The sequence below is a fragment of the Aristolochia californica genome, unplaced genomic scaffold (assembly GCF_029961685.1).
Source record: "Aristolochia californica isolate CCGP_79_NKW_82.1479 unplaced genomic scaffold, dmAriCali1.0.hap1 SCAF_14, whole genome shotgun sequence".
Taxonomy (NCBI): domain Eukaryota; kingdom Viridiplantae; phylum Streptophyta; class Magnoliopsida; order Piperales; family Aristolochiaceae; genus Aristolochia; species Aristolochia californica.
In genome coordinates this window covers 24,443,008-24,450,698 of record NW_027181815.1, presented here as the reverse complement: position 1 = coordinate 24,450,698, position 7,691 = coordinate 24,443,008, and the positions used below count along the sequence as shown (strand labels likewise).

Sequence of the window (7,691 nt, the reverse complement as noted above, 5' to 3'; positions counted from 1 at the left end):
TTGATACATCATGTACTATCACTTTCACACAAATATGTGTTCCATCAATAACTCCTACACAATCCTTAAATTACGGCCATAACTCATTGTTGTTTTTTAATTCTAGGGGAACTTCTAATCCATCGTGTTGTTTGAAAAGAATGTCTTCCAAGGATAGAATTGCTTGGAGGACTTAATGGAAGTGACGACTAACTGTTTCTCCAAAACGAAAGAAATGGAATTTCATTGGACGGTTCTTCCAATTATGACCAACTATATAGGAAATTTTGTCACTTGCTCATCTACAGACCCTAAACCAACTATACACAATATCCTTAAGATGGTTTGTTTTTGTTATGGTCCCAAATCAACATAGAGATTCACAGGGGAAGATGAAGAAGATAACGAAGAAGAAGAGAACGAAGAGGAGGAAGAACGGCGATGGATAACCCGGCTCTAAGGGAGACCATAACCTACGACTCTGAGGGAGTCCGCAACCTGGGTCCGTAGGAGGAGAACCTTGACCCTGTTTTGTTTCAAATTTTGCTTATCCATTTCATTCCATGACATCCCTTAAATAGGACTCATGATCCAAGGTTCTAGAGAGAATTATAATTTTGCCCCTCTATGGCATTTAACATGAAAATATACTAAATAGCTACATAGCTAACTCAGTCAGAGTATTTGACTCAGCCACGGTGTCTCAGCCTGACTTGGCTCACTATTGGGTCCATAACATCACACCCCTCCTGGAGAACGAGCTTGTCCACGAGCTCGAAGGTAGGGTAGGCTTGTCGAACTGATCTACATCAACCCAAGTAGCACCCACTTGAACGGTGTCCGTCGTAAATTTGGGGGGGATCCGAAGTGGTCCTGCTGGTTCCACCTGCAAAAGAAACAATTTAATTTTAATTTTTTTTTGTCACTGACATTTCTTCGATAAAACATGTCTAATTCTTGTATATGATGCTGACATGTTCTAACTTTCTGAACTGAAAATCATGAAAAACTGATAAAAAACAAAATTTGGGTACACAACACAAGTTCTGTTTCAAGTGATATTGCCCCTGAGAGAAATGGCTGCCCTCTGAATGGCTCTGGCAACCCTCCAAATCTCTTGTTCAATTGATGTTTACCCTTCTCGTTTTGACATCTTTGTGGCTTGAGATATGGCACCAGCTATTCCAGGGAAGAAAGAAAGCTCACTGTTATAGTCACCAGGAGGACCGTATATCAAGTGCTGGAACCAGAGTCTTCTTTTGAGGCCATCTTCATAAAAAAACCCTCTTTCAGAGAGCATCATCTGGTCATTAAGCATTCGTGTCCTCAGCTCAGAGAAATCATCCAATGCCTTTCTCTCGCCTAGATTTGAAGCCTTCTTCTCTGTTGCATGTGCTGCACCTATCCGTTCCTCGATGGCCATCTCTATGGGATATAAAGAAATTCCATGATCCAATATTGAACGCAGCTTCTTCCTATGTTCCTGCAATTGCGCTGCATAGGAAAGATAATTGAAAGGTAAAATTGAACTGTCCACCAAGTGAAGTGTTAAAAGTCCCCAATGTTCTGCAACTGCCACATGACGGTTAAACAATGGATCTCCATATTTCGTCATCCATTCAAAAGTGTCAAATGCCGTGTGATACACTGGAAAATCTTTTCCATAGTACAAATCAACAGAAGGAACCCCAACATGTTGAACAAAAGCAACAAAGTCAGAGTCCACCTCACTAAACCTTTCAATATGGGTGCCATTATTAGCAAGAGTCCATGCCTGATAAACTGTCTTGCCATCTACATCTGGATCATTAACCTTCTTAACAACTTCTAAAAGGAGATCATCTAGTTGCGGAGATGCACGTGCAAAGAGACCGGGACCTTGTACAGCACAATCAACATTCAGGTAGGCTATAGCCTTAGATCTTAAATTCTCAAGATTCTCCTCAACCCATTCAATTGATCCAATCATGCCAAACTCTTCAGCATCCCAGCTGCAAAGAACAATGATCCTCCACAGTGCCCAACCTTTCCGCAACAAAAGCCCAAACCATGTGGTTGTTACGGTACAGGAATGTGAGTGAGCAGCAGTCTTGAGCTTGTAGCCTGCTTTTGATAACATAAGTTGGTAGTCTATTTCTGAGAACACCGGATCAGCCAGGTTCCCACCAATAACATGTATATGTGTGTAATCACGTGGCGCTGTGTAAGATTTCAAGTCTTCTGCAGTGGGGCTTTTGACATAAGTGACACCAACTGGTCGGAATGGCAGGATCAAATCAGCAGGTAAGATGCTAGATTTACCTTCGGACAGGATTAGTAATGGAACATCTGCATGCATACTTTCTGCTGATATAACTGTCACAGAAGGAACTCCTTTCACAATAACATCCCTCGTCTCGCTATTAGGTGTTCTATCAATTTCTGAAACCTCTACTCCATCTGCACTTTTGATGACCCTCCAAAGATGTCATAGAGAAGTTGGGGTTGGCCAATGGGTTCAGAATTTCTGTCTCCATCTCGTACGAAACGTAAAGCAGTTCCAAGTGCACCTGACCCCGGTACTTGTTATCTCTTTGGATTTACAAATCCTTGACAAGGTTCAACCATACATCTTTCACCTTGCCCGGCTGAAGCTCCTTTAGCCTCACTTGGGCCCACCCAATGAGTTTAGAAGCCTGTAGTCCTTCATCATCATAAACGTTTACTGCTACATGTTGAGTATCTGCATCTTCAACCACAAGTTCAAAGTGCTCGTTCCAAACTGGGTTCAACTGGTTGTTAATGACTTTATTGGTCTTCATTGTTTGACGTAAAGGCCTTACATATAGTACTGCATAATGATCAGACTTTCCAATAAGATCTTTATTTGTCAAATCCTTTGCTGGCACATGCTTCACTTCAAGTGTTCCAACAGGTTTAAGCTCCAGGTCACCGTAGTCCCCAGGCAAGATAGGAACCACTTTCCGTACTGGCCATGTTAATGAATCTTCAGTTGCATCTCGAATTGTTCCCTCAAGAGCATCTAATCCCAGGAATTGATGATATATATCACCACCAACAACCTTGAGAGTGAAATGCGGTTTTTTCTGCTCTCTCAAAGAATAACACAGAGCTCCAAAGCAGGGGAACTCTGTCACTTAGGGCTGAAAGATTAACCTGAAAACCCCTGTGAAGGCAATGTTTTTTACCTGAAAACCCCTACCGAGCATGTCCTTGGCAGAATTTGAAAAAGCCGTAGATGAGTGGGGTGCTGTTTCCACTCTATGCAGAGGTAGCTTTTCTGGGGAGTTTTGCAGTAAGGTCTCCACAAAGGTCGAATCGTGTCCTGACCACCAATGTCCACGACATTGAAACGAAGTTGCTGATATTGTACAGGGTCCCCATAAAATCCGAGCTTAAGATTGTAAGGGAGGGTGGGCATACCATTAGACCAACCAGAAGAATGCTCACCACTGAAACCGCCGAAAAATAAATTTTCCCCCTCCCCACAATAGAAATTTCGCTACTGTTGACCGGTATCCCAAAACAAAGGTTGCTTTTCCCCAATTCTTACACGCCAGACAGAGGAATTCGAAAACTCACCTGGCATTGATATCGATGAGTTGAGGGACCATGGTACAAGCTGGATGACAGCCGATTCTTGGGCATGCTAGGCCTCAATTTTACGGGAATTTGGCTCTGTCCTGTTTCCACCACCTTTGTCGCCCAGAAGAACTACCGTAGGAAGCTTATCCCGACGGTGAATAGTAGAGTCCTCTGGCTGAGATTTGTCCTGGAGCTTCTCAGTTCAGGGATTGCCATTCTCCCCGACTTCGGTTTTCACAACGGTGGGTTTCGGCTTGGGAGTTTCATGTTCGAAGGAATTTGGTCGAACGAAAACCTGTGAACCCACATCGGCCTTTTCCGAAGAGGTTTGAGGATGAACGACTTCGGAATCGGGCTTTTCCGAATAGATTCGAGGTCGAACGTCTTCTTCCGCAACGACGACCCTTTCCTCTGATCCCAAAGAGCTTCGAATTTGGCCCCCCTCTCAGGCTGTTCACTATAAGCCTGAAATATCTCCTTTGCTCCGGAGATTATTTTTGTCATGGCATTCATCTCCTCCCGAATTGCTGATATTAACTCTGTGCGCAAAGCTTTCGGTTTCGACATTATTTTTGCGGTTATTTCTGCTGCTTTCATCTCAGAACGAAGAGTAGCTCACGGTGAGCCTGCTCTGATACCAAACTGTTATGATCCCAGATCAACACGGAAATTCACAGGGGAAGATGAAGAATTGTTATGATCCCAGATCAACACGGAGATTCACAGGTGAAGATGAAGAAGATAACGAAGAAAAGAGAACGAAGAGGAGGAAGAACGGATAACCGGGCTCTAAGGGAGACCGTTACCTACGGCTCTGAGGGAGTCCGCTAGCTAGGTTCGTCGGAGGAGAACTTTTAACCCTATTTTGTTTCAAATTCTGTTTATCCATTTCATTCCATGATATCCCTTAAATAGGACTCATGATCCAAGGTTCTAGATAGAATTACAATTTTTTCCCTCTATGGAATTTAATATGAAAATAAACTAAATAGTTACATAGCTAACTCAGTCAGAGTAATTGACTCAGCCACGATATCTTAGTTTGACTTGGCTCACTATTGGGTCCATAACATCATACCATTTCTGGTCAATACTACCCAAAAGACCAGCCTGTCAGGAGCGGAATACATAAGTACTTAATCCAGGACCATAACATCATACCCACCGTCGTGAGGCCGATGCCCACGACGGCCTACACTGGAGATGGCCCACTTCTGGCCACAACCTACTCTAGTGACGGCCCTAAGGTGCGGGAACACACTCAGGTTGGCCCTTCCGCTTATAGCGATAGCCCATGGTGCGGGAACACACTCTGGTCGCCCCTTCCGCCCAAGGCTACACACCTCCACACGCCGCTTGCAGTACACAGGAATCGAACCCGCGAGGTAGCGCTAGCTCTGATAGCAAATGTTAAGCACCTAGCCAATACTACCCAAAAGACCGGTCTGTCAGGAGCGGAAAACATAGGTACTTAACCTAGGACCATAACAGTTTCCCTCAAGATGTTAACAAATCTTCCAAATGCATCAACCCCCATGCAATAGTTGCTCTCGATATTCTCTATCATTTGAGTAGGTAAGCTGCTCCATTAACATTCTTGTACCACTATAACTTTCCTCGAAGATATATTTGTCAACAAAGTGTTCTTAATACCATATTGTTGCACGCCATTCAACATATGCCACACTCACGGCTCCATAAACTGCATGAACCTTTTTTTTTTGTATTATTGTTATCTCTTTACTATTCATACTTTAGCAAATAAAAGAACAAGATACAATCATGCATTAGAAAAGGGTACCTTAGAAGCTGTAAATGAAAATAAAACATTTAACTATACATTCCTTTGTCTTTCATCAAGATGACTATAGCCTCCTAAGCCAATCCAATAAGAGTAGAAGAGGCATAAGAAGGGAATAACAAGTTCCAATTTGCCTCAAATTGACCCATAGGAACTGTAAACTATTTCTCAAACAAAATAAACATACATAATATTCCTAAGTAATTGAAAGTCCAAGATCTAGCTTTTCGTTATTTATAGGAATTTCCCATAGGCACCAAAAACATTTATTAGCTATCCAATATAATCTCTTGAAGTTTATATTCAGTTTTGATAGTGGGAAGTCAAATAAAATCTTTAAGAGTGACAATAATAATGCTCAAGGAACCTCCATTTGTAAAAACCTGATAACAAATTTCTTATCCCAAGCATGTGTACTCCAATTTGATCACATCACCATTTTACAAAGTTAAAAAAGTGACTCTTTCTTAATCATGAATTCACACATGAAATTCATACCTCACTATCCTTGACTCCAGTCTAATAAAAAAATAAATTAATAGTCTTATAAAAAAAGAAAATATATGAATAGTGGCTTATGTTTTTTAGTCAATATTGCACAAGGAAATCGTAGAGAGTTTGGAAAACATATTCTATGCCATTTGACACCTTGAATTTTTGTTATAGCATTGAGTCTTATTATGTTACACTATAATGTATGTATGTTAATAAGAAATTTAGAAAAGGAAATCAATAATCCCCATAAGTAAAATTACAAGGTGAGATGATAAATAAATGAACACTAAACCACAAGAAAAAGGTGCAAGTCTTATGAAAAATTACTACATAAAATCACCAACACTCTTTCAAGTCAAAACATACTATTAAAAATATTAATAAAGTTCCCTCAGTAAGAGGAAATCATAATATGTTGTTAGTGTTTCCCATTTGTTTAACAATATGCTAGAGTTTGCATGACAAAAACCTATGCAACACCATTAGATAGTTTCTAGAGTGCTCATGCAATTAGACAACTTAAAAAATTATGGAAAGAAAACTTGGTGACCAATACTAAAGGCTTTAGTTTCCTCAACTGAAGAATTTGTGAAGCTAAAGAGATTTTGGAAGAAAATGCTTAGCACCACTAGAATCCATTGATGGCATCCCCTGGTAATAGGATATGATACTAGCTTTTGGAGCATCCTCAAATGTAAGCGTTTGAATGCAAATTGGAAGGACCAAACAATGGAAGTACCATATACAAGCCCCCTTAATTTTTTTTCTTATTTATTATATTTCTACAGAAGATGACTGACTATATGTTCAAGATTTGCTAAAGTAGATACAATCTCTTGTATACTCCTTTTCCAATTCCACCATTTCTATCCAAACAAATGTTTCATTTGCTTTTTGTATGTTGCTTCACCTAAATCAACAACTATCACTTTCTATGTTCCAATAGTGAGTAAAGACAAATCATATCAGGGGGAAGTTGGAACCCTTCTAAGAACTATGCTCCATACATGAATGTCATTCCTTTTGTAGAATACTATCTACACATCGAAAGCTTGGTTACAAAATTTTCAAAATTTCAAAGAGTAAGCCCAAAACCTCATGAGATTATATTGGATAGTTACCTATGCTCATTCTGGTTGATTGATCATTGGCAGGTATTGATTGATCAATCCAATACCAGATTTCAGAAAGACTTTCAAAGCATGAGAGAAGTGATTCCTAATTGATTCCAACATGTTTTGATGATGGATATATATGCATGAAACATGTTGAAGATGCAAATGACCTATGATGGTTTAGTGAGTTTTAAAATATTTTAATGCATCGGTTAAACACGATTTTGAAATATGAACGTCCTAAAGCTTTTTCTTGAGTTCAAATGATATAGTTTTGCGAAAAAGCTAAAACATGTATTATGATTTCAAAACCTTTGTATATGATGATTTTGGATATGGTTTGGAAAATATGAGATGTCCTAAAGCTCCAATGTAGATATGTTCTTAAATATTAGAATAAATGATAGCTATCTACTTACATGAATAGAGTTCTTGAGGTTTCTAATTTGGACACAACTCTAACTCTTCAATTCTTCGCTCATTTTTCTTTTTGTAAGTTCTTCTCAACAACAATCTTCAAAGTCGTTTTGCTTTGGGTCACCTTGCAACTTGGCATATTAACCTTTTTGTCTTTAGCTTGCCATAGACCACATAATCACACTGATTCGTTAGAAACACAATTTCAAGCTACTCATTTTGTTGTCTTCAAAATACTATAGACCAATATGATTTTCCATAGGTTTAACAACGTCTTCCCTTTAGGGGGATCTAAAGAC

The 7,691-nt window shown here is 39.8% G+C and overlaps 1 pseudogene; it reads right to left on the bottom strand.

The window, feature by feature from the left end:
* Positions 1-535: 535 nt before the first annotated feature.
* LOC137949950 (uncharacterized) lies at positions 536-4,449 on the bottom strand (annotated as a pseudogene).
* Positions 4,450-7,691: the final 3,242 nt, after the last annotated feature.